This window comes from Pholcus phalangioides, unplaced genomic scaffold (assembly GCF_987345545.1).
Source record: "Pholcus phalangioides strain wild (caught in Gottingen) unplaced genomic scaffold, Ppha-v1.0 ptg000015l_1, whole genome shotgun sequence".
Lineage (NCBI taxonomy): Eukaryota > Metazoa > Arthropoda > Arachnida > Araneae > Pholcidae > Pholcus > Pholcus phalangioides.
In genome coordinates, this window is record NW_028301608.1 from 96,212,818 (window position 1) to 96,223,537 (window position 10,720).

Below are 10,720 nucleotides of genomic sequence, written 5' to 3' on the forward strand. Positions count from 1 at the left end.
CTCAAAACAGAATACGACATTCTAAGAAATCATTGTCATGTGTAAACATTTTGCAATTAGAAGAACATTTCGAAAGTCAACGGTTGCAGAACTAGTCCCGTAGAAAAACAATTTGTATCACCCTGTATAGGAAATAGTGGGAAAAACTTTCTCTCACACATACCTCGAAATTTTTTTAATTTTCAATTCGAAGAGAAACTAACAACCGACGAAGAGATGACAGCCATCATCTCCCTAAATCTTTGCCCGAGTGGCCAGAAATTGCGTCGTAACCCTCCTACGACTGCATTCAAGGGCTATTAAAGCCAGTTTCCGGGCAAACGGTTATTGTAATTAACAAGAGTGTGCATCAAGATTATTGGACTGAACTCGGAAATTTCTAACCGCCAACCGTGTATAATAGGTTTCTACACAAGCATACACACACACATACATGGATTTGAGCATTCATGTGATGCATCGTAATGACGGGTTGTTCCAAAGTATGGAGAGAGAGAGAGAGAGTTAAATTATAATTGGAAGTATGGAAGTTTGATGCGCTGTGATATGAATTTCGATTGCTTTCTGTACGACAGTTCTCTAACCAATGATAATAAGTTCAGTTTTAGGCTATTCTCATCTAAAACAACTGGTAATAGTTATATTTTGGTCATTCATGATTTCAATATGAGTTATTAAACTCTTTTTTTTTTTGCTTGAATTCCAAACTAATATTTATCAAATAAGGAAAATACTATGTATTTAGAATTTCCGTATGTATTGGAATACAGTCTGTGCCACCTATTAGAATCACGGATAATGGTATTCGCAAGGGCGGGTGAGGGTGCAAGGGGTGCCGCCCAGGGCGGCAGCGTAGACTTTAGTTAGGACCTTAACATTTAACACAGTAAAAATTCACATGACGCCACACTTTTGAGTCATTCCTCTACGACGAAACGTTGAGAAAATAGACAGAGCATCTGCCCGTAATAGCAGAAACTAGAATGTAAGCTATCGGGGCGGCTCGAAACAAAATCTGTACCCATGCGGGACTGGGCCTCCTGCCTGTTGCCCCCCATACCTCCTACATCCTACTTCAGGCCCCTAGGCTGGAATCATTCGTGGGGCCCAGACCAGATTTCCCATGGGGCCCCTTCTACAGTTAATTTATAGTGAAAAAAAGAAAAATTATAAGGATGCCCGGGCTTCAAGTTGTAACGCTGTCAGCCCATCTTTGGGGGTCAGGCCCCACTCTCACAATTTATCCAAACATTTCCTAACACAAAAATGTTTTTGCCCTTTCATCTTGAATTTTGTGCCCCTCCAGAGCCGACAGAAAGTTTTTTTTTTATTTTTTTCGGCCAATGGAACTTTTTTTTACCCATTCACCTCGGATTTAGCACCCCTCTTGAGTGGCGTCCCATGCAGCCGCAATGGGTCACATGTCCAAGTGTCGCCCCTGTATTCTATCACAAGAGGCAAATGTGAATTTTGATTCCCTTACCCATGGCTCCCACAAGGGCCCGGGACAATTCTCATATGATTTTGGCTTTTTCACTCTATAAATTAATTATAGAAGGGCCCTTGAGCAGTTTGACTGAGGGGGCGCAAAAGATTCCCATTCTAGGTGTCCTACTCTAGGATGGGAGAGAGGCATGTAGCATGATAAGCCTGCCCTCACCCAGAACTTGTTCCCCAATAGTCAAATGAAAGCAAAGGAAAATTTCGACTTCTGACTTGTCCGGTCACTGGAGTACCAGAAACACTTTTGAAAAAAATTTGTTAAGAAAAATAATTACTTCGTTATATCATCTTTATAGGATAAGTGAAGATGAATCACAAAAATAAGAAATAAGTGCTGTTTCAAGGTTTAAGTTATCTGACATTTTTAAGAATGGTAAAATAATTCTGGAAGGAAAAAAAACCGGGAAACTCTACTTTAAAAGCGGGACGTATGGTCACGAACATTTTGCACGGTAAACAATGATGTGCGACTTTCCTCTGAAAAAAAAAAAAATCAGGTTTATCTCGAGGTCCCCTTCACTGAAGCCCTGTCAGCCTCCCGCTCGGGTCACCATTAGGGGCGGCATATAATGTTTCACACCTTGGCGGCCGGTAAGCTCGAGCCGCCCCTGATCATTCGGGTATTGGTATCACTTTCGCAGAGTACGGAAATATCCGTTTGTAGTTATCAGGACTACATTCTCGAAAGGTTTTTTTTTTCTTTTCGTTTTTTTGCATATTTTGAAGCTAATGTTGAACCAGGCTCATTCTTTCTCTTTTAGTTATCGTTTTCAATATGCAAGACTATGTAGGTGGTTAGAAGGCTTCCTTATCGACTAAAATTCCCCTACTCGGGCTCACAATGTCCTAAACGGGCCGTAATAGCCGCTATGATCCATGTAAGCGTAGCGCTTCTTTTGCAATTTCTTTCTCGGTGAATGTATGTGTGAGATTAAAAATAAAGTCTTTTTTTTTCCATTTCTTCGTCAGTTTCTTTCAACTGACCACATTCACAGTTTCTCTGCCGAAATAATTTCACAAGGAATCTGTGGAACGTACAGTACATTCAAATAAGTATTGTAATTCGTTATACACATTTCAATAGACAGTTCCATTTTAACTCCTCAAAATTTCTGAATTAAAGTAGGGATTTTAGGTTAACCCTTTTGAAGAGCGCTTTTTATTATCTACAGTATTCAATGAAATTACTATATATAAAATGGTGTATGGACCTTACGAATTCGAACTATGGCAACACCATCTATAGCAAAAGGCCTCCGCGCAAAGCTCACGACGTCACTGAAGGTCAACTCACCTATAGCCATTGGATATGCTACAAAAAAGGGTAAAGATGGTGCATGCAGTCGGTCGGCCTCCTATATCCAATGGCTATAGGTGAAGTGACCTTCTACAGTGACGTCACGAGTTTCTGTGGTTTTCAACTTCGAGGAGCGAACGCGAGCTGATTTCCCCGTTAAAAAAATTTCGCCACAGAGAGCAACAGACCTACAGCAATACAATTACTCAATCATTACACTTCACTAAGGTGACCATACATCCCGTATTTCCCGGAGCAGTCCCGGTTTTTTGCAAAAGTGTCCCGGTTTTTCCCGTTTTTTACATGACGCCTACTTGGATTTTTATTCTTTATTGAAATCAAAGATTGAAATTATTTTTCATCTCATAAATTATATTATGATAATTAAAATTATAAATAAGAACATTAATCTCCCACATTTGTTTTGTTGAACGTTTTATTTCGTGGAATTCATTTTTAATTCACTGCAATTCGCAGTAACGCTTCGTTTCCCGCCATTGCGATTTTTTGTAATTTCAGCAATATTTGGCAACTTTGTACACTTTTGGCGTTGTTCTTGGCAATAATTGGCGATGTCCCGTATTTGAAATTCCAATTTCCCGTATTTCTCTCTAAGAAATATGGTCAGCCTACACTTCACCATAGAAAAAAATCGATGGCAGCACTATACATAATAAGTATTACACAGAAACAAACTTAACGTCAGGTTCACTACACATGCACACGCATTCCAACATGTACCGATTCGTTAGAAGTGGTGGCCGCTGTGGTGGTCGAGTGGTTATAGTGCCGGACTCGTGATGCGAGGATCCGGGTTCGAACCCCACAGTGGTGATCGGCTGAAGTTGGTTTTCTGTGGTTCCCAACGTCAAGGCGCAAATGCGAGCCGATCTCCCCGTTAAAAAGTCTCGCCACAGAGAGCAACAGTCCTACAACGATAAATCGTTCAACCATAACACTTCACTCATAGTTAGAAAAACTGGGGGCAGATGACAGCACTACACATAACAAGCATTACACAGAAACAAACTTTACGTCAGGTTGCACTACACGTACACGCACATTCCCGCATGTACCGGTTCGTTGGGGGGTTTCGCGGGGGGAGGGGGTGCATGTGTGGTGTAGCAGTAGTAGGTAGGGCCTCCAAAAAATGGCTCGGGGATCCATGATGTTCTTAAGTCAGCCACCTCGTTGGGCAATTTGCCTGTTGTGGCGTTGTATTTGTATTTGTATTAAGTTTCGCAGAGGAATATGGACCGGGTGCATGTCTGGTTCAGTAGTAGTAGTGACGTCACGAGCTTCGCGCGTGATGGCAAAAATTTTTTTTTGTTTTTGCATCACCATGAGGAGAGGTGGGTGGTGGTTCATCGGTTCTAACCTCCACCCCTGTATAACATGATATTCATGAATTTTCAAAATGTCAGTAATACATCAAAAGGAAAAAATATATAGTGATAATTGTTTATCATATCATTTTTAAATATTAAGAAAAAACTAAAAAATATCAAAATCTTAGGTTATTAAAAAATTTAGCCACAAATCTAGTGCTTATTCTGATTCTATTTCGAACGATTTTGTATCAACCAATACTGAACATAAAAAATGGACGAAATAAAATCATAAATTACAGAAATATATCAAGCATTATTTCAATAACATTTTGCACACAAAATTCGTTCATACTATTTATTCATTTCTTCTAACTTACTTTTACAAATCATGAAATTTCTGACAGCCTTCTAATGAGCACACAATGAACCGTTGATCCCAGATGCATACTTTCAATTAGAAAAGGTATCTAAATAACGTGTGTGGACCTCAGATGCGTCATTTATCTTGCAAGGGGTTATTTAGTTATTAAAATAAAAAAAGGACACCTTTTTTGTGGACACCCTATCTTCAAAAACCCAATTAGAAAATTGTTACCCTGTCTCTCTTGAGGTCAACAAAAGTAAAATCCTTGTTACTAAGTGCAATATTCGTGAATATTTGGCGTTTCAAAAATTGGAGAAAAGTTTGGAAAGAACAGCGTAAATCAGAAAATAAAAAAAGAAGCGTTGTTCGTAAGTTTATGCTAATTTCTCCCCCAACTTTCCTCCGATTTTTTAATTCAAATATAACAGAGAATGCTTCTTCTCATCGTTTAGTCTGTTATTTCTCCATTTTTGAACTGAAATATCCCAGTGGATATTGCACTTAGAAATGGGAATTTTTTTTGTTGGTCTCAGGGCAATAAATTTCTAATTGGGTTCTTGATAACTAAAAAAAATTGTTTTTTTTTTTAAATTTTAATAATTAGGCAACCTCTAGCAACATGAATGGCATATATATATCTGAGTTCGACCTGTCATTTGAATACTGTATTTTTCTAATTGAAAGTAAACCTCTAGGATGAACGGTTCACTAGTAAATTGCGGCAACCGGAATTATGGAATCACCCTGTATGTAATAATAAATAAAGTTCCGCGCTTCATTATTTTAAACGCCGGTGTATACTTAAAATCCCTCAACCGGACCTAAGAAATGTATCCGATGAAACATCAATTAAAACACCATATAATTATTCCCGGAAATTAATATCAAAAATTGAAAACTAATCACTATAATCATCTTATCACATGCTCCAGAGCTCCTTGGAAGATACCTTTTTTTTCCCCACGATGCAATTTCAATCTGATCAAACGCTACAAGATAATTGCAATTAAATTTAGAATTTCTGCTCAATTAAGAGACAAGAATATTATTAAGTAAGAAAATATATCGGACACATTTTTGTAATTAAGATTAATGCTTATGTTAACATTGAAGAAGGAAGAAAGAATAGTATTCGCGAAACTCTCTAGTTAATTGGTTTTTGAAGCCGGGTAGAGAGAATTTTATTTATTTTCTCCGATATATATTCCAATTAAAAAAAACCCGAAATAGTATTGAAAATTTTCTGTGACGTGTGGACACACCATATTTTTTGAAATAAGCGCGAAAGACGTGTATTTTATAAGTCACCAGAATATCATTAATTCACGTCGACTGGCACGCAATCGGACGATTCGCTTTCTGTAATGTGTAGTAGGAGAGTTATATATATATAAATATACTTTAGAATTCTACTCCACTGTCATGATGTGAGGTTATTGGCACCTTATGATCAATATAAAGATGGCACATCTACGTATTTTTCTTATATTAGTTCGTTTTTTGTCTAATCTAAAAATAATTTCTTTTCCTATACTAGGTTGTTGCACTTGGCCTTGAGAGGAAGCCTTGAATTGTGGTAGATTCGATCGGGGGTGCACCGTGAGGTCCTACCACATAACACCCGACATTATATTAACATTAGAAGGACCGTCGTTTCGTTATACATAAGAGAAGAAGGAATTTCCGGAAGGAAGAACCTAAGAGAGAAGAGAAGGAAGAAAGGTTCATTTTTGAACCCAAAATGAGCTGGATTTTCACTACACGCTCCGTGTTTTCGTAAATTTTATCATGTTAAAATGTACATGAGTTTATATAGATAAGGGGTCATTCAAGTGTTACGTCATCATCGATAGGGGGGGGGGGGGGAGGGAATTACCGATTTGCTGACTTTTGATGACAAGGGGGGGGGGGGTTTGGATAATGCTTACGTCATCGACCACCCTTTATGAAAATATGAGTTAGGATGCAGAGGGGTAGAGCTGATGACGAAATTTTGCTGACAAGAGGGGGGAGGGGGTCAGCGTTTTGTTGACTTTTGCTGACAAGGGGGGGGGAGGTCAAAAATTGCTTAAAATTTGCTTACGTAATACTTAAACGGCCCCTAAACAAAAAATATATAATTTATAAGATTCTTCCCAAAAATAAAATTAGATAATTCGATTTCATTTTAAATTCCAAAAAAATTCTTCGTAGTACAATTAATAAAAAATATTGATATTCTAAACATTATATAACTACGGTTATATTCACACAACACACTTCTTACATTTTCAATATATATTTATATATTGCATTACAAATAAATTTTCCTCTCATAGATTTCTCACTCACTGAAATGTACCGTTTGTTATGTTATTGAATAGCAGGATCCGACATCGATGTCTCTTTCCTGATGCCACGGTAATTGTTGTCAGTGGCATCGGAGCCGGAGGTGCTCGAGCACCCACAGTATTTTGTAGCACCTGTCTGCACACCCCCAAAAATTAATTCAGAAATCAAAATATTTTTTATGATCAAGTCGAGCACCCACGTTGTAGACACTACCGACGCCTTTGATTCAAGATTGTTATTAGTACAATTCTGAGATTTCTGAACAAGTAAGGTTCTCTAAGTTTCCTAGCTAATTTCAACAAGAAAGAAATTCCGGTGGTATATATTTTTTCTACAAATCTACCTAGTATATATTGATGCTAAGTAGAATGATGTAGAAAACGCGCTCTGGCAAATGATGGATACTCGCACGGATGGATCGCTTTCGAGCCATCTGATAACACAATACTGTGTTTCGTTGTAAAACGCAATGGTTTCGGGAAATGTTTCCTCAACTTAAAAATATATATTTCAACTCAATGCGTTTAACTTAGTTCAAGAATATCTTGTTTTTTCTCACTCTAAAAAACACTCAGTCGAATGTCTTTATGTACTATTAAATGTGTTTCTTTTATGCAGCGATCCTTGTTTTAAATTTTTTTAAAATCCTGCGAAATTTATTTTCGATCTTAAATTATTACACTCACCAAGATGGTATTATTCTGTTTTAGTTTTTAAGCAAGATTTAATGAAGTAAAAAACTCATCAATAGTGTGCACATTTCTACTAGCTTTCAGATACGATTCAGTGATTTGCATTGCTATAATTTTGGCCAAACTGGTATTTTCATTTCATCATTAGGTATTCAATAAAGATGGTTTCAACTAGACGAACCTAGAACGTCTTTATTACAGGAAATTTGATGTCACGATTCGACGTAATATTTGCTGTGCATGCAAAACGGCCTTACCGGTCAAATTGTCCGGTCATGGTCCATTTAGGTATGAGTAAAAATATTTCTGCCAATTTTTTTTCTTCAAATTGATGGTAATAGCTGAACAGTATAATATTTCAGTAATGTTAAGAAAAGTTGTGAAATTTCAGCAATATAAACTGATCCATGATGCAAATCGAGCGAGAAGAAAGATCAAAACCAGTCAAAATGACCGTGATCCATCTAGTGTTGAGAAAACTAATACCAGTCAATTCAAACCTGTTTGAAAACAGAATTTTGCGAAGTAGAAAGCAAGTATGAGTTAATTTTCTTCTCTTAGTTTGCCCGGTGCTAGGCTAATTGAGTAGTAAATAAAAGCAAAAGTTATCTGGAATAAGAAGTTCAGAGCCTATTATACTCCTCCATCCAGAGAAGTCTTCTGATCCAATGGTCTTTGTTTTTTGGTCCGCGCAGCTGAAGACTTGGAAGACGGAAAATGAAGATTGGATCAAGAATTCGGCAAGGGGTACAATAAAAATACCATCAATACTTAGGTGGTTTCGCGATATCTGATCATTGCACCCGATACTGATCCTATCAAGAGACTTATGAGTCGTGCAAAAAAAAAAGAAGCTGATCGATTGCAAACCAGTTGCTATCGTCTCTACAATAGCGACGATGGGATTCATGTTTGAAGTCCGATCCAGATCTGTACGGGAAACTTATCAATTCAATGTCTTGATGCATAAAATCCATGGTCAAGATCAAAGATGGTTACACTACAATGTATTCGCACGATATTAGCACGCGTTTTCTCGTTACTGTCCAAGCAAATGCACGTGTAATTTTGCGTTGGCAGAAATGACTCGTTTTTATACCGGTAATGCGAATATTGAACTATTCTAGGTTTTTATATACACAAACAGGAAATACATCCAACACTTATTCGGTCAAATTGATTTGAACTTGCATGAAAATATTCATGTAAATAATATGTTTTAAGACAGATGCTCAATTTTTTTGAAACAAAGAGGAAAAAGTAATTTTGCACTTTAAGAAACATTCGATCTACTTTATGCAGATGTTTTGTCACCGATATTCTCCAGAAGAACCTCTTGGAAGATGAAAATGCAAATTATAACCGTGCCCTTAATGTGGGCTTTCCAGGTACAGCTTTTCATGAACTGGTCTCGTAAATTTCTGGGGTGTTCCAGTTTTTTGTAACAAGCGTGTATATAAATTGTAAAAACACATTGAATTTTTAATAAAAAATATATTCATATTATTATTATTATTTTCAAAATTCGGAGTGTTATAGTAATTGCAAAAAAGTATATACTTCATTGGTTTCACAAACAGGTTTAGGTAAATGATCTCGTAAAATCTCTGATAATCGGGAAATAATATTACTAAAATGTACGACTATATTTAAATCATTTTAAGTGTATATATAGTAATTTTCCATCTATGCGACGAAGATACTAGAAGTTTAGTTAAATTTAAATTGGTATTTTCATGTTTTATTAGAACAACTATGAAACACGTAATAAAATGAGTTACTTTATAACATCAATGACATGTCATTAAGCTTCCGTGCGAATATTGTATAACATGATACTATCGACACTGCTTGAGACTATCTGACAACTGCCACTAAAATATGTTTTAACGTACTGTAAACAATAATTATTTATTTTGTAATCGTAATATTGCTATTGTATATCCCCCTTCTTATCTTCGTTTATAATTTCATCATCTTTTATTCATTTCTTTTAATTATATGCATTATATATCTTACAGACACCTGATCTTTGGGTATTTGTATGTTTATATTGATATTTTCCCCCAGCATGAGAATCGTTTTAGCCCTTATAGGAATTATTTGAATCATGTATTCAATACAATAGAAAATTATAACACCAAAATGTATTCCATTATTTAACGAATTATTGCAGCAACAAGTGAAATATCATTTTATCATGCGAAATTCTCGACCTGATAAATTTTTATAATCACATCGATAATATAACCATGTAATAATCATAACCATTGTTGAAGTGACACGAGCCGCAGTGTCACATTTGTATCATACTGTATAACAACTAAACGACGATCAGATTAATTTGAATAGTTATATTACAAGTCACAGAATTATAATCGTCATCGTAAAAGTGTCACTAAGCTATAAGTTTTGTATTACACTTATATACTGTATAAGTAAAACCAAATAGTAATTATTTTATTCCATAAAAAAATTCGAAATTCTTTCGATAGTTACGTAATATCATGCAAGAATTATCATTTAAAAAAATATATTAGTGAAAGTAAATTATTTTTACTTACTTGAAATTTTCTTCAGTTTTTAATATTCTCTTCCACAATCATAGTTCATTTTCATTATTTCTGACAAAGTTTCGAATTCACACCATCATCAACGAGAGAAATCAAATTAAACGCAAAAATAAAAAATAGAACAATGGCATGTAATCACACACAAAATGATGTCAAAAGTTCCGCGTGTGTGTGCATTTTTTTCTCAGACTTCTCTTTTTACCCGATATGATGAGGAACAAAAATACACACAAGAAAGGATTCTAATATCGCGGCAGATATTCTGTCTCAATAGTTTTTTGCTGCTGATCGCGGATAATCTTTGCTCGAGTGATGATCGTATAAGTTGGACCGCAGGGTGTCGCTACGAGGCGACTTTTCCGGATAAGAAAAAAAAAAAAAAAAATGGGCGAGAAAAGAGCGAAGTTCGTTTAGTGTGTTTCGACTATTTCTCTTCGCACTTCTCTCCACCTCTTCCATAATATCTTCGGAAAGTGTTACCCCTTTTCCGAACGAGTATGTGTTTGCGTGTGGTGTGTGTGTGTGAGTGTGTGTTTAGGGCACTGCCTGCCGATTCCTCATCGACTTATAAGAGAGAGTCGAACGAGAACGGTCGATATCAACTCTCGACTATCGCCCTCCACTTTACC

The 10,720-nt window shown here is 36.3% G+C and overlaps 1 protein-coding gene across 1 annotated transcript in view; it reads right to left on the bottom strand.

The window, feature by feature from the left end:
- The window catches only part of LOC149077109 (putative G protein-coupled receptor No9), a 198,411-nt gene extending 188,030 nt beyond the window's left edge, over positions 1–10,381 (bottom strand). The window contains exon 1 of the mRNA XM_089244836.1: positions 10,083–10,381. The gene's annotated coding sequence lies outside the window, so the exon portion shown is untranslated. The remainder of the gene's footprint in view (positions 1–10,082) is intronic.
- Positions 10,382–10,720: the final 339 nt, after the last annotated feature.